The sequence below is a fragment of the Lactuca serriola genome, chromosome 8, assembly GCF_051521515.1.
Source record: "Lactuca serriola cultivar US96UC23 chromosome 8, Lser_US96UC23_V15, whole genome shotgun sequence".
NCBI lineage: Eukaryota > Viridiplantae > Streptophyta > Magnoliopsida > Asterales > Asteraceae > Lactuca > Lactuca serriola.
This window is the reverse complement of record NC_136415.1, coordinates 269,899,371-269,916,804: the sequence shown is the minus strand read 5'-3', so window position 1 is coordinate 269,916,804 and position 17,434 is coordinate 269,899,371. Positions and strand designations below refer to the sequence as shown.

Sequence of the window (17,434 nt, the reverse complement as noted above, 5' to 3'; positions counted from 1 at the left end):
AGGTAGATGAAATTAACTCACCATCTATCCATGATTGTGCAAAGTTAAAGTATGAAGATTCTTCTAGAAGTTCTTTTCTTACTTGTGGTTCAACAAATATATTCATACTTCTCTTTTCCTTCAACCAACAATACTAGAAGCTCAATAAATTAAAATATTATAAATATATATATACAACAATGTAATGCATAAGCTCACAGAAATATACTTTAATAGAAGTGATTGACTAATAGCCATATGCCAAAAATACCCTTTAAGAAGAAAATTGAAGTCATAATATGTGACCATTTGTACACAAAGGATTTTGACTGAAGTTGAATTTGGTTTTGTCAAGATAAGCATAGTCTGAGGAGGAGTTTTCCACTTCAAGGAAATCTGAATTATAAAATGTAAACAATATAATTCATCTCATCATATTCTTCATGAAAATATAAATAGAGACTAATATAATATAAGGTTAAACGCAAGAAATATAAAAATATTTTCATCAAGACCAAATTTAAGGTTAGGGACAATGAAAGAAGAAGGGTTCAATTGGTCAAGACAACTATCAAGCAATGTAACTACACATTCAAAAGCTGCTTTCCTCAACTCAAGACCATCATCAACTATATGCTTAAAAGGTCCAAGATCCACCGTTCGTATCAGTTGTTTCTGTTAATAACAATACATATATATATATATATATATATATATACTTTCATTGATATTCATATAGTACTACAAGGGTATTATGATTTATGAGAATTATATATGATACCTACCTTAATAACTGTCTGATCATAAAGAAGTGGCAAGAGTTCTAGAAGAAGGCCCTTGATGACATTTGGCATGTTGTGGACAGCTAAACTCAAAGCCAAAACAACTGCAAGCCTAACATGCTACCCAAGTTTATCAAAATTTAAGAGATCATACTCATAAAAAATTTATATTCAAAACAATTACATTTTTTTAATTAATTTAAAAAATATTAAAGGAGGCTAAAATATATATGTATACCTTGAGGGCAGGAACGAGTTTTGAAGGCTTGATGAGGGCAATTTTTCCAAGGCACTCGACTAATACATTGCGGACACCTTCTTCCTCACTTTCACAGTGGTTGAAAAGCAAGTTTAGTATCTTTTCAATACTAGAATCCTTAAATTTTGCATTATCTACAGATTGTCTCACTATCACCTGAAAAGTTTAAAATCATCTTGGTTAAAGTCACAAATTAGATAAATGCAAGAAACAACAACATACTTTCATTTTAACTCTGTTTTTTATTATAAGGGTATTGTACTTGGAAAATCAAGCCATTTATAGCATTGAAATGATAGTACGTTTCTACTATTGTAGTTGAACCATTTACATAAGCCATTATGTTTGTTATCAGAAATTGAGTTTCAAATAAAAATGAAGTTGGAGATACCTCTTTCAAAGAGTGAAGCAAGAGATATTGTTTTTTCTATTGATTATCGATCTGGTTCAAGATAAATGACAAGTATTTTGGAAGATTTCCGACAACAATATTGCCAAGTGCATAAGAGGCTGTAGATTTTATCTCTTCAGAGGGAGACTGAAAGGATTCAATAACTATGTTCTCTATGTGCACATGTGAGCTCAAATCTTTTCTTCTCTCCCAATTTCACCCATACATAGTTGGAAAGGCAAGGTGTTTTTTGGCCTGAAAAAGATAAACACAAGGTTAAGCATGACAATCAGATTACACTGTAGGATTGTCAGATTTCATCACATAGCCAATAAAGGATCAGTTGGATCTTTATCTGAACTAGTAAAAAATACAAGAAACAATATGATTTACACTCTTTTGAGCATATATTTGCATAACTTGTATTTCATGTCTTCTTGTTACAACATTGTAAGTTGATAGATTTAGACAGTTATAGCAATTTTGTCCCAATACAAAGCAATTTTCACTTCTAAAAATTTAGATTGATGTTTCAAATCACATTGCCTAGATATTACAAGTGTATCATCACTTGAATCCCTCCATTCAATCAAATAAGAAGAAGAAAATAGGGATTGGAAACATACAAAATTAGAAGTGCTATCATCTTTCAAGATGTCTATGAGCATCTGGACTGTAGGTGAACATTTATGATCACCAGCAGCAAGACAGAGCACAACAACACATTGTGAAATGGAAAACAAAGCCTGTTTTGCAATACCACCAGACTGAGGTGATGGTTTAGTAGTTGAAATAAGAGATTCCAACAAAGCATCAAAACTCGTGTTTGTAGAGTACAACAAAGTAGCAAAGAAGTTTTGCAAAGCCGAAAGGGCCTTTCCTTGAAGCAATGACCTTTTGACTAAAGTCAAAGCATGTGGAAGAACTTTATTTCTGACAGTCAAACCAACAGTTGGACCAGACCTCCTGTCTGACATCAACGTACAATAGAGTTCCAGGGAAAGAGGCGCCATGTGCAAATCTGAATCATTGTTAAGGTTCAAAACAACAAATATATAAATTTTACATTTTACATTAATTTGAAACACAATATCTTGAAAACTTTATAAAAAGGTCAAGTGAGAAAACTGATCAATGGTCAAAGTTCCACAATGATAACTTCATAAGCAGTGGAACCGATTTTATCACCATATGCCACAATTAGTGTATTCAAGGTACCAAGTGTTGCTTTCCTTAATGCTCAATTAGCCTGTTTTTGGAAAGAAGAAAGGTTTTGTCTAATTTTCAATGACCTTAAAGTATGATATACTTAAATATTGGTGTTTGTTATGCCTTGCGTAAGAATGCAGTCAACTCCACAATAACATGTTCTAGGACACATGAAAGGTCTAGGTGCAGTGGAGATGTAACTACGACTGCAAAAGCTTGAAAAAAAAAGTCAAGGGTTAGAGATAAAATTACATTTTGTTGCCCATTTTGTATAAGTTTAAACCTTCCGACCTTTTGTTTTTTTATTAGTTTCCATCTTTATTACATATTTGTTTACTAAGTATATGCTACTAACGAGAGATTTGGTTTCCATAAGGTTTTGGAAAGGAATTGGAATTTCTCAAAGGAATCAAAATATAAGAGAATGGGAATCTGACAGATTGTAAACTGTTGGTTGATAAAAAATGGAATGGAATATTATAATGAAAAATGAATAGTTGAAGACTTTCACTTTTAAATAATTTTTCTAGTTATATATAATGAGGGTATGGTATGGAATTGAATTCCTTCCACCCATTCCTTCCACTCATTTCCCATTCGATATACAAGAACAGGAAGGCATGCCAGTAGTTTTGATGTGAGATGATCACCAAATGTTGAAACAACAAGCCCCATACAAGAAATAGTACATTCCTTAACCTCCTAGAAAAAAATAATTAAATGCAAAAAATGTTAGAAGACAAATCACACCATTGGAAGTTCACAAAGATGTACTAACCTGGTCTTGATCTTGGTTTGTCAATCATGACAGGATGACGTTATATATCGGATGGACATAAGGTTTGAAACCAAAATCAGAAACCTAAAAAAATCAATAAAGTAATATCAGAGCAGAAAATTAGATAAATACAAGAAATTTTTGGAATATATGAAATAGAAAGGGATAAAACCTCAATGTTTGGGCGCACAAATCGAACAAGTTCCCCACATACTCTTAATGCCTCTGTAGTAACTTTGTAATAGTGTTCACCAACACCAGATAAAACAGGAGCAAAAATAGCCTAAGAGAAGATGTTATCACATGCAAAACATTATTGCTCTCAAGAAACTACTATGAAAATATTAACGACATTACTTATTTCTCTTAAGTTAATAATAGGCAGGTGGATCATCAAGTACCTTTTAGGATATAATGTAACATAATAATCCATTCCATATTGATAGTCTCTTAAACTAGACTAGAAAATTCAAAGTGGTAATTGCACTAAAAAGATACCAGCTACAGTCTATTAACTGTCCATTTGAGAATTCATCTTGTTTCCTTATTTTTGTAATTTGATCCATTTGAGTACTACTTCTTGTTCAATAACAGATCCCGATATTTATTTTTTGTTTTTGTTATGTTCTTTTTTTTTAGTTTTGATTTTGTTGCTTTGACATTTGGGGATTTTGTTTGGTTTTAGGTTTCTTGTAGAGGAAGATGAAGGAGATTAAGAAGACGAAAGAGACAAGGGCATAATGGTCATTTTCATAAATAAGTAGCAGTGTCGTAATCATTACTCTTTAAACAATTCTATAAAACATCTGAAATGCATTGTTTTTGTGATTGTCATTAAGGATCCAAGAATTTATTTAGACATGAACTTTGTAGCTGAATCCGTTGAAGAATCAATCAACATTCTCATTTTCATTCACAAGGGTAAAAGTTGAAGTGAAATAGCTTTTACCATAGATTAAGCTCTACTGGAAATATATGTAGAAAGTGCAAATAAAATCCATAAATGGAGCTCTACTGGAAATATATGTAGAAACCAAAAGAAATTTTTCGTTTAGTTTCCTCTTTATTACATATTTATTTACCGAGTGTAAGATTCACATGAATATAGTAGAGAAGGGACCCGGACATGATGATAAAAAAAACTTAATCAAAACTATGAGTAAATTAACCTAATCACTGCAGATTACCTAAAAAATCCTAAACCCTAGAAATTTTTCTAGATTAATTTGGGGAAGTTGTATAGAAACTGAAACATACATAAGCCCTAGAAATCTATTAACATGTAAAGTACCGGAGTGATGCCATCATTGTCAAAAAGAAACTCCTGGAAGAGATTGGCAATGCTCAACCATTGCGGTCCAAAGAAGTAGGATCTGCAATATTTATTTTGCTGTTGTAACGCTTTTGGTTGCAGATTTGTAGGTTATTTTGAGATGGAAGACTATCACTAGAACAATACGTGTTATCATTAAGAAGTTTAATCGGGATGAAGCCTTTGTTGATGCCATGGCAATAGGAAATGGAAAGCAAGATTTAACGAGAAACAACATTGAGCCGACCAAGCACAACCAAGCCATCCACATCCACCCAGAAATCCCGATCGGCAAAGCCTGCTCTTCTCTCTCATCAACTGAAATCATCCAATTCCTAACCGGCGTTTACCACTTAAGTAGTGCTCGATCCAACGACTTATTTTGGGAACCCGTGTGGCCCCGATTAACAACTGAACAACTCCCATATGAATCGAGGAATCGAGGGAGTTGTGGATGAAGACGAAGGCCCTAGGTTTTTTCTTGCTAGTTCAAAGAGGCGGGGAATTTTTGGGATGAATAGGCGGGGGTTAATTTCTTGGATTTCATTTTTCCCCCTAAAATGTGTGCTTCCTTAAAAAAATATAAAGTGAGACACTTACATGACACACAATTTTTGATAGGTGCCCTCCGTATTTTTTTTGACACTAATTTTAAGGCACGCAAAAACGCGTTTCCTCTATCCTTCAAACTTTGGAAAACTGACATTAATTTTTAGGGCACGCACAAATGCATGTCCTCTATCAGTGTGTGTCATTAATTGCAGGTCGTAAAAGGCTATTTTTCTAGTAGTGTTATCACAAATAATCATTTACAAAATTAACATTGTGTTCAACTTAGCATTTAAAACATTTAAAAGATTGATTATAGGGGTATGAACTCACCTTATGTGGGTGATTCAATTGAAGATTCGCGTAGGGATGAGAAGTTCCACGAATGAATTCCCAAGACACAAACGAGTCCTAAATGACATATATTGATACATATATGCATGAAATTAGCAAATCTAACTAGAAAGGTGATTGGGAAACAACCTAGGACGCAAGGATAACTCACCAAAGAAGTGTTGAAAACAAGATAGGAGGTTGAAGGAGGTTTCATAACCCAAATGAAGGATAGTTCACAGCCCAATTTGATGAGTAGTTCACGGCCCACATGAGTGGTTCAAGGCCCACTTGAGTGGTTCATGGCCCACCTGAGTGGTTCACGGCCTAAACTTGTAGAACACTTGAAGATCTTTGTGTTTTGGCTAGTGTTTGAAGATCCTAAGTTGTATTCTAAGGAGATACAAAGGAAATTGGGTGAAAAGAGTGGAAATGTTGTTCTTGAACTTATGATACTTGAGAGAGTTTGAGAGAGTTTGCGGACAAGGGAAGGAATGTGAGGATTAAATGAAAGAAAAGTATATATAGGAGGGGTTCACGGCTACCCTTGGGTTCACTGCCGTGAACACCCTTTGATGGGTTTTCCGGATCAATTTCATTCCTCTAATCCTAAGCTAACACTTCTCAACATCAATTCCAAAAGTCTACTAGGATTAGAACTCATTACAATGACCCTTAACAAGGCTAGAAGGCAATGGAATTAAGTCTGAATTTTGGTTGGATTGATTGGCTTTACCGGATAAAAAATTTCGGGTTGTCAAATCATCCCCCTGTTAGATGGAATTTCGTCCTCAAATTAGTTTTCTTAGCTGTACTCTTGGGGTTGTGTTCCTCTGAATGGCAGACTATCCACTCGTAGATGTGGGTAACTTTTTCCTAATGCTCATGATAGGATTCATACCTGGTCCATCTATCATGACCTTGTGTATACAAGTCATATATAATAAAGATTAGTAAGACGGTCGGATGTGCGACACTGGCCCAGGTGCACAACCAAACAAGGAACACGAGATAGGGCGGAAACACACATACTAAATATGCGTAATCATACTTATATACCATCCTCGCGTATACATTTAATAGTGATAGGTGGGCTGCATTCATCCTTAGCCTCTGTGCCTAAACTTGATTTGCTGGACGAGTGGTAGTTCGGGAAGGTCTGCTAAGTATATGGCGGCAAGGTTTTGGAGGGCAAGGTACTCCTCACATGAGTACTTTGGGGTTTAGAAGACAAAAGAGAAATACTGAGGTCTAGGTCGGGTTGTCGTTATGAATAACGACGGTTTTGTGAGTTTGACGGTCAAGACGATGGAATTTCGAAACGTACGAACCTAGTATGGTGAGGACCACGCCAATCCATGAAGAATGATGACAACAGACTCTTTACAGAAACAAAAGTTTGGTCGATTTGAAAGAAGCGTTTGTTATATGATGGTGTAATTCGTGTGTGTTCGACAATGTATTATGTGTAAACGTTCTAGTGCTTTCTATTTTCTCCTTGAAATCACAACTGCCACAAATCGTACCGCGATGTGTGATTACTAACTTTGCAAGTGCTTTGATAACTAGTGTCGATACTCTATATTATGATCCTCCTCAGTACCTCTATGATCGCATGGCATATACAAGTTATGTATAATTAAGATGAATAAGATGGTCGACTGAGTGGCTCTGTCCTAAATCCACAACCAAACAAGGAACAGGAATTAAGGCGGAATCACTCACTCTAAGTCTACAAAATCTCAGCTATGCACAACCCTGATGTACATACTAAGCCATCATAGCTTCCCTGAACGGATCTTTAGTTCTCTCGTGAATGCTGTGACTAATTAGATGAGCGAGTTATTATAATTACTTTTAAATGTTTCCCCAAGTTTTAATCTTATATAAATATAAATTAAATTTTAAAGAAATTCTTATTTCGAAGACGTACCGCTGGTCGCTGGGGACTCCGTGGTAGCTTTTCCTGCGGTGACCATCAGAATCCGTCCATCCGCTCCTGAGTTCTTTGTTATCGGGGAATCCCTCTTGTAGTGCCCTGTCTCACCATGGCCATAGTAGGCCTGGTTTACTTCTACTCTGAGAACTTCGGAGATTGGTTGTGCCGATGGCCTGCAGAATCGGGCAGTGTGCCCCTTCCTATGGAAATTCAGGCAATGCATTTTCCGACATACTCCGGTATGGTGGTAGTTACACTCATCACACTTCGGGAGAGTTCCAGCATATCGACTGGCAGATGCTGGAGTAGCTAGTGTTGTAACGTTGTATACTGTAACCATTTGTTGCTCCTGCAGGGTTTCCTGTGTTGTTCGCTCTTTCTGTTTTTCCCCGACTTTCTTTTATAGTCCCCTCCCTTTGATGGCTCGGGCACGGGGACCGCCACACCATGGTGGACTCCATGGTCAATGAGTCGCTGGGCCAGGCGTTTGGCGCTATCGAATGTAGTTGGGTTAGAAGACAGTACATCTCCTTGAATCGGGGTAGATAAACCCTAGATGTACCTTTCTATCTTCTTATTCTCCGGGGTAACCATCCCGGGGCATAGTGCTGCTAGGTCGCTAAACCTATTAGTGTAGGTCACTATGTCTGCGCCGACCATGGTATGCTCCTATAGCTCTTGTTCCAGTTTATGAACTTTGCCCCTTGGGCAATATTCTTCCAACATCATTTCTTTCAGGTTCTCCTAACCTATCGAGTTAGCCACTCATAGGGTCAGTGACTTAAGATGGCTATTCCACCATGTTAGGGCTCTGTCGGAGATGGTGCAGGCAGCAAACTTAATTTTTCTCCCTTCTGTGCACGAAAAGCTTACGAAGACCGAATCTGTTTTCTCGAACCATCGCATCAGAGCAATGAATCCCCCATTTCCATTAAAGGATTGGGGTTTGCAGTTCATGAAGTCCTTGTACGAACACTCCCATGGGTGTCTGTGGGTTACTCTGGGGTTTGATAAGTGGGTACCGCTACCAGTTCTGTTGGTACCACTTTCACTGATGTGCGCTAAACCAGCTGATACTGCGGCTGCTATGGCTGCTTGGAGAGCAGCAAGATTGAACTGTGGAGGAGGTAGTGGAGTTTGAGTTGGAGTAATCGGAGTAGTGCGCCTGTTCGTTCTATGAGGAGGAATCTTTGCTAAAAAGAAAACAATGATGAGATGGAAATAAGTCTATCGTAGTGGTTATAATCCAAAAGCTGAATGACAATGTCATCCTAGTTCTGAGTGTATCTAGTTTTGAATTTCATAGGTTTCTGGAAACAACCAATAAAAGGAGTCTATATAAAATAAACTTTATGAATCATAAGTGGTTATTCTCAAATGAATCTCTATGAATTGAATATCTAATACTGGCTGCATGAAAAGAAATAATCCTAACACATAGTGTGAGCATTGTGTCCACTAGCTCACGAAGTCAAGTAAGGTAATTATTTATTAGTGTAATGCATAAGACGTTTTAGTTTCTCTGGCTGATCACTTCTTGGAAATCTCTCCTTGTTTATCCTTGTCTCCTCTACTGACTGCTATGATGGAGTGGTTACCTCTATCAGGGTTTGTCGTACGAGAATGGAAGTGTCTAAAGAATCTATGAGATTAAGTGTAACATTATGGGGTAATCCTTACTGGGTCCTCCTATAATTGCGCAATGTATACAAGTTGTATATAATTTAAGATTAAATAGACCTTCGAATAATTGATCCTACTCCAAAACCACAACCAAACAAGGAATAGGAATTGAAACATAGATCACAAATTCTAAGTCTATAGAATCTCAATTATATAAAACCTTAGAAGCATAAACTCCGGAATTATAGACCTACCAGAAGGGTCTTTTAAATTCTCACATAAGTTATTTATAGTGCCTAAAATACTTCTATAGTATTTTAATGTAATGAACTTGGTATGTTTTAAACTTTATGTTGTCTTGTAGTATCATAAAATACTCCCATAGTATTTTAACTTTATGTTCTGACCAAGAATTTCCTTGAATCGAGTTAAGTAAGTTTTAAGACTGTTGCAACACCACATCAATCCCAAACACATGTCGTTCATATCTCAAATGAATATAGTTGATCAGGCTATATTGATCCCATATATGATTACATAAATGTCCAGGTTTGACCGCAGTGTTCATCCTTTAAATACTTATGTTATGTTCTTCTTATGATACTTGTTCTAGTATGTATATATGTATAAGAATGTATGTATACTTTGATAAAGTATTGTTATATGTTCAAAATATATTATTATCCAGAGCACTTTGGTCCCATTGTATTTATACTTGTATATCTTTTATAGGTTGATATACTTAGTTAACTATAAACAATGCTCTGATACCAATCTGTCACACCCCCAAATTGGAACACGGAAACGTTCGGGGGCAGAGGACGTCATATGTAGTATCATAACACATGCATCATGGTAAGCATAGTAACAAACAACCATTATATTAATATTAAAGTGTTTACAAAGTAGTGATTCACAAAAGATTGAACCCAAAAGTAAATAACAAAACAAGACATGAAGCTACTATACTTCATCTTCTGAATCCCAGTGCGCGTACCTGCCTACTAGTTTCCTGAGAATACAAGTTATTTTGAAAGAGAAGATCAACATTTAAGCTGGTGAGTTCATAAGTATTTTAGTGATGCAAAGTAAACTGTAAGTTCTTTTTTTTTGAAAAGTTCGCATGCTCCTTTAAAAAATCCTATATCTTCTGATGTAATGAAAGATAAGTAGAAATGACTCTACAATTCCTTCTATGAGTACAAAAGGGATACAATTTATATATAATCCAGATCAAATAGACAATCGGTTATGTGAATCTGCCCTAAGCCCATAACCAAACAAGGAACATGAAGTAAGGCGGAAAGCACACGTCCAATTGTTTGTTAGATGCTCATTGTATATAACCCGAGTCTATTCATTTGGTACTTACAGAGTTAATTGTAATAGTTTTTTATATTTGACGAAAACATTTTTTAAGAAAATCGTATATTTCCTTTAGTAAAATGATAACCATAATAGTTTCTTCTATAATCACTTAGTTTATACAAGCTATATATAATCTAGTATCGAACGGACAGTTAAATGGGTGAATCTGCCCTAAGTCGACAACCAAACAAGGAATAGGATGTAAAGCGGAAAGCACACACCCAACTGACTATCGCATATTAATTAAATATAACCTTGATGTATAAACTAAGGTATTATAGGATTAACCACTAAAGGTCCTTTTAAGTTATATTGGTTTAATTATATGGATTAAACCCCTTTGCTGATAAGTTTCTAGTTTGGCCTACTAAATGTTCTAACTGAAAAGTATGCTTTTGTACTAGAAAACGGTATATTGAATTTGTATACTATGACCTGACCTATAACTGGTACTCTGTATGATTACTTGGTGTATACGAAATATATTGTTGGATTAATGTCTAAGTCCTTAACTATAATTGGTAAGATTGACCCGACCCAGGATGGTCCATTTGGGTTGCATGGCATCATGCATTTGGATAGACTATAATGAGAGAAATAACAGTTATGGTTGGTTAATATATTATAAGTTCTAATATATTAATAAGATTATTTAATTAGTATTGATCAAGAATTAATCTAATATTAATTAAGCAATGAAAAGAAGACTAATTAAATATATGGGTTGATTGTGTAAATCATCCATACTTGTATAGTGGGCTAAGACTCCATGGATTATCAAGTTGGGCTAAAACCCATAGGATGCTCCATGGTGTATTTGAACCCATGGATCCAAGGAAATGGAAAGCCATGACAGTTGGGGCTTACCGTAATTGTCACTAACTATATAAGCATCTTATTGTTGACAAAATCGGCCACTATGTGAGATAGAAAGGGCTAGCCGATTTTCATGAAGTGCGGATTTCTCTTTAATCTACTCAAAGTGTGTTTGGTGTTGTGTGAACCATTTGAGGTGTCACACTTGGGGCACTAGGCACTCAAGCTTCATGAAGACTTTCTACATCAAAGAGGTATGTAATTCTAACTTGATATATTCATTTGAATCAATGTTATTATGCTAGTTAGGATGAATACCTTGGAAAGTTCATATTTGCATGTATAATAGTGAAAACATAGATCCAAGGTATTTAGGGTTGCATGTACACTTAGGAGTGTTAGAATGCTCAAAACCCAACAGTGGTATCAGAGCCTAGGCTTGTTTTCTTGTTATACTTGCAAAATTAGCTGAAAAATCAAATTTTGGTGATATCTGCACAGCAGAATCGCCGAGTCCACTGATGGACTCGCTAAGTTGGTTCGTGCACTCGACTAGTTGGACCCCCAGACAGCATATATTCGACTGTTTTGGCTAGAAATGGACTAGGAACATTACCCTAAGATGTTTTTGGATTTATAAACTTGTTTTTGATGTGGCAGTGTTCATGCTAATCCAATTTAAAAGATAATTGTCAATAGATTCATGTTTTGTATTAGTTTAGTGATTACGCTAATTACATAAAAAAGTTTTATTTGAATTATCTTGTTTTTATGAGTGGCTTAGATTAACAGAAAAGTTAACTGATTATGTGTTTTCAATCCATTTTAATCTAAGAGATGATTCTAAAATGTATTTGCGTAACTTGTCCTCAAGTTATGGAGGTTCAAGAGTCACTTCATTAAGTACTAAAATGTGTAACCTTAATTAATTCCATAAGTTACAAAATAAAGAAAAGTTACATTCTTTTATTAGTTTAAAGTCTTCCATAACTTGTCCTCAAGTTATGGAACTTGAAGAGTTTTTTTTTTTTAATTAAAACTACTTTAAACACATAGGTTATGGAATTAATTAGTTTTGAATAGTTTCAAAACTTGCCCTCATGTTTTGGAATTTGAAAAGTTTTCACTTATGAATACTTTAATTCCAACTTAGCCCTTAGAATTTTAAAAGTTAAAATTCAACCCTTATACTTTATAATATTATAAGTTTATATATATATATATATGTATATATATATATATATATATATATATATATATATATATATGTAAGAGTATAGTCAGTCTTACCGTTAGTAGGCCTCATTCACGAAGCCGGTCTATAAGGAGGGTATAAGGTTACTGCCTATAAAATGGTAGTTTAATGGGTGTCCACTCTCACCCACCGCTTCCTTGACTGGTGGAGGGTCATTAGCCAAATGGTAGGACAAGGACTATAATTCTCCCTTCATTAAAAGTATTAATGATAAATACTAAGTAACTAAACTCTTATAAATACCCAATCTTAGTTACTTAGGAAAATGTGAATAAGGTGCTAATCCATGAAATTACACTTTGCACTTTGTTTAAGCCGTTAGTGGAGTGTGTGTGGTTAACCGACACACTAACTTGGACTTAACAAGGTAGGCAAAGAGTAACTTAATATTTATCATAGTATTGGTGGAGCGTGTGTGGTTAACCGGCACATCGATTAAGGGGTAAATATTAAGGGTACTTAGTATATTTTCATGGTTACTTCACACCTTGTTTTGTGATCCTCGGCATCCCAGTCACAAAACCTGAAGGGCACACTTGAGATTGAAACATGCTATTGAATAGTTCAGTGAATCTAAAAAGATATAGGAGTTTCATATCCAATTAAAAACCTAATAATTCATTTCGTTTTTCATGGTGGAAATTGGTGAATCGTCATTCACCTACCTTCAAATATTTTATAGCTTGGATTACGACATCCATCTTCCAAGTTATAAAAGTATTTTGTTGGGTCCTCGCCTTAATATTTCATATTGGGTGTTATATTAGGGACTTTAAATCAACTATCTTGAATATCTCCAAAAGATGTCTGGTTTAGACATTTATGATCTTCCCAAATCTCTTGGAACAAGCTTTCCTAAATGAAGATGATGTCCCATGGAAATCATACTTCTTTCACCCCCTCCAATTATTCTCCCAAACCCACAAGTTCTTGAAAAGTTTAAGGTCACTCAAGCCCTATTGGCAAGCAAAGGTCTATGTGTGATCACATCTTGGAGATGTAGTCACATATTGACAAGTCGGGAGAGTTGGGTGTCAAAGTCTAGAGGTAGTTGATGATCAATCACTTCCTAAGTCACATAGTGAGTTCCTTTGGGACACCTATGAAACAGACTACGACAAGACCCTTAATGATCTTATCTATTTGCTAAGATCAACTTCCTAAAACTTGATGGATGTTCACAATGATGACATTGGATAGCCAGTAAAGCTCTCTCTTCCCAATGGAAAAGGATCGGCCATAGTCAACTCAGTTGACCAAATGGTAAAGAGAGAGGCTAAGTCTGAGGTAGTCCCATTATCAAGGGTCCATTGCCAAAGAAAGGGGAATTGGTTGCGAAGCTGCCAAATTTACCTAAGGATGTTAAAGTCAATAAGTTTGACTCTACTTCAGGTAAACTCCACTATCCAACTCTGCTAAGTTTCTATTCTGAGATTCTTGATACATGATGTGACTGGGTCACATGTTGATGTTTTAAGAATCAAAGAAAAAGTGAAGAAACTTAATGAAAGAAGATGCTGAATCTGATCACGTAGATGGATTTATATCGCATAGTTTGAAGATCGGATTCTTGAGCTACTTCTTAGGAGTTATGATATATTGCATAGGAATAGATAACAACAAAGTTTTCACGTGCTTTTGCACTGTAAGGATAGTTTTTATGCAAAGTTTTTAAAATAAAAGGAAAAATGTTGATTTTATTTATTTTAAAATATCCTTACAGTGGCATTTGTGAAAATTTTTGTTGCTTATAAGTTTCCATTAAAAGCAAGAGTGGAAATATGAATTTGATTCTTTCATTTGTGGTAGTGTCTAAATTTACCAAATAAGAAAAAACTCTCATCACCCAAGTTTCAGCTGGATGTGTTGTGAATTGTTATCGAGAATTAAGATGTAAAACAATAGATTTGAATGATGAAAGATAAAGAACACACGAAGTAAATATTAATCAGATCTCGTTTTATTAAGACTGATTACAGAATAAGCTGAAGAGAGTTTTTGTGTTTCGATCTCTCTCTACTTCAAGCCTAAGTCCCTATTTATAGGGAACTTACAAAAAGTATACTAAGTCTAATACACTGAAACTTCGCATGCTACACTTCGCATTTAAAATTGACTTAGTAAAATACATACAAAATGCGAATCATTACAAGACACTATTCGACTTTTACAACTTAACACCTACATTCTCCCCCTTTGTAAACAGTCGATACAATTCAACTTATAAGCCTTTGAATTGCAGAGTGAATTGTTCTTCGCACTTCTCCATACCAGGAGATCACCTTCTTCAAGTCCTTCTTGTCACCTTTGTTGTTTTTCTTGCAATTATTCATACGTACAATGAAGTGCGTATATTGCGAAGAATTGTATCTTTCGATCTCTGAAGCTTTGAACAAGAACTTCTTTGGTTTGCCCTTAGTGTCTCTTCCCGAAAACACCATGCCGAATGGTTTAAGGCAAATCTCACCCACTACATACTTCGACAATGTTGATTGTGTCAAAGTATCTTCCAATGGAACCTTCACTTCTCTTCCAAGCACATTCGCCAACTCCTCATCAGTCAGTGCAAGACAATCGAAGTAGTTGTCGATGTAAGTCTTCACATGTGCAAACCCGACTTTGAAAAAATCAGTCTCTGAGCCTTTAAGTTTTTTCTATTCCATGTGCTTCAGAATCAAAGCTACTTGAATAAGATCATTGCAGTTCATCAGTGGGAAGTCAGCAATAGTGAAGTCATATTGTTTGTTGTCTGCCCTGATGAAAAAATATCAAAAGTTCTGAAGCATGTCTTCGAACAGAACATCTTTCTTTATCGTGAGCACCTTCTTGATCTTCATCAGGGACCAGACTTCGTCAGGATTCTTCGCAAGAACAACATGAAATCTGATTTTCATGTGAGTGTAATCATCCGGATTATCAAATTTCTCACTGATCTTGTACTGTGCTGTGATGAACAGCATTTCGTTGATAGGGAAGTCCAGCTGACAGTGATCTGAGTTCGCAATGTCGTAACTTCGTTTTGGCTTCTTCTCAAACTCGTACATCTCCCTTCCTACTACTTTAGACTCTATCGTTTCGTAAGAGTAAAGCTTCGCAGGATCGCCTTTGTTCATTGAGGGAGGATCACTTGCACGTTGTCGCATTATGCTTTGGACCTGTCTCATACTTTCTAGTTCAGCTTCAGCATCAGCTTTCATCTCCTCTTTCGATTTTTCATAAAGGATGCCCTTTCCCTTCCCTGATACATCCTTCTGAGGTTGAGAACTCGAACCTCCTTCATTTCCTCCAATAACAATTCCCATAGAAATTGTTTTTGTAGTTATTGTTGTTGAAGAAATCGGTTTGGTAGGGATTGGAAGAGTTGCAACCAGTTGAGTCGAAATGACCTTCCCCACTATTTTCGCATCAACTTCTTTACTTCAATTCTTCTCTCCCCCTTGCGCCCCTGTGAAAACAGGTGGAGCACCCTTCAGAAGTAAAGAACTAAAGTTCGATATCGGAGCTAGAGCCTTCTGAATGGCTTGTTCTAAAGTGTTAATCTTTAGAGACAAGAATTATGGAGTAAGGATTTGCGAAGTTGAAGACTGCGAAACTGTGGACTTGAGCTCCGTGACCAATTTGATCAGGATATCAAACTTCTCCATGGTAGCAGCTTTTTGATCATCAGCAACAGGAATGTTGTTGAGTTTGTGGAGTTGAGACAAAATTTCCATAACCTGCTTGTGAAGATCTTCCTGTCGTGTGTTTACTGCTTGCAGATCCTTCGCAATGTCAGACTTCAACTCTTGAATTTTGAAGTTGACGTCTTCATGAACTTTCTTTACATCTTGGATAAAGAGAAGATGTCTTTCTTTGTTTGCAGCTTTAAGATCTTTAAGGGTAGTCGTGAAATTATTCCCTTGAGCTTGCACTCGGAGTTCGTTATTTTTGTCAGACTGATCAACTTTCTCCAAAATGCGTTTCTCAACCCCTTTAATCATTATATCCACCTCCATTGCTGAAATTGAAGACATTCTCCCTGAATCAGCTTGTGATTGAATAATGGCCTTCAATTTTTGATTAAGAATTTTGAACTGTTTTCCTGTCATCAGCATATGATCAGGAATTTCTTCTTCATCAGAATCAAAAGAAATGTCATCAAGGACACCACCAAAAGCACCTCTTTCGACTTCTGGATCTGACATTTGTTGAGAAGGTATAGGATTTTCAGGTGATTGGGATGGGAAAAGGGTGGTGAATGGGTTCTGAAGAGCATGGTCAAATATGGATGAAGTGGTGGTGATGGGTATAGTGGTTGCAACACTTGAGATACATGCCCCCGTATCAGATACGTTGACAACCGTATCCGAAATAGGTACCTCCTCAGTAATTGATTTGGTAAGATCTATTTCGAGTAGTTGGGTTTGAAAAATAATTGGTGAACTTTGCGAAGGTTGAGAAATAGGTGGAGAAACAGTTATCATGGTTGTGATAGGTAGAGAAATAGGTTGAGAAACAGTTACCATGGTTGTGATAGGTAGAGAAATAGGTGGAGTTTCAGGGACAACTTCGTCGTCTGATGATTCATTGCGAATCACCATTTTCCTCTTCTTTCCTAGTGTTCGTTGCATATTCTTCGCAACATCTTCTGCCCTTTGTCTTTTCTTTCCAGGAGAAACGGGTGCTGGAATGCTGCGAATAGTAACTCCCTTACTACTCACCTCCGCCTTGCGAATTTGTTTTAACACTCTAGATTTGGAGGGTAAAACATTTTTCTTCACCTCTTCTTTTTGAACAGTTGGTGAAGGTGAACCCTTCGCAGGTTTCTTGCTCCTCTTCTTCTTCTTTGATGGAGAAGCAAC

The 17,434-nt window shown here is 36.1% G+C and overlaps 1 pseudogene; it reads right to left on the bottom strand.

Moving 5' to 3' along the window:
• Window positions 1-441: 441 nt before the first annotated feature.
• Window positions 442-15,895, bottom strand: LOC145068084 (cullin-associated NEDD8-dissociated protein 1-like; annotated as a pseudogene).
• Window positions 15,896-17,434: the final 1,539 nt, after the last annotated feature.